Raw genomic sequence first — 238 nt, forward strand, 5'->3', positions numbered from 1 at the left:
AGTGCTGAATGTTGCCACCTCTGTTTGGACTTAGTTTTTGTTTGTTTTGGTTGCTGTACACCTGCAGGACACAGAGAAGAGCCAACACACTGAACTTCACATACTTTGTTAGGAGTTGCATTTAGATGGCTAGTCCCAAGACCCCACTCCAGATGCAGGACCTCTTTGAATCTCAGCCTGTATTCATGGTTACCCTGTGGACTCAAAACAAGATATAGGGAGATCTATCATCACAGTC

This window comes from Sceloporus undulatus, chromosome 2 (assembly GCF_019175285.1).
Source record: "Sceloporus undulatus isolate JIND9_A2432 ecotype Alabama chromosome 2, SceUnd_v1.1, whole genome shotgun sequence".
Lineage (NCBI taxonomy): Eukaryota > Metazoa > Chordata > Lepidosauria > Squamata > Phrynosomatidae > Sceloporus > Sceloporus undulatus.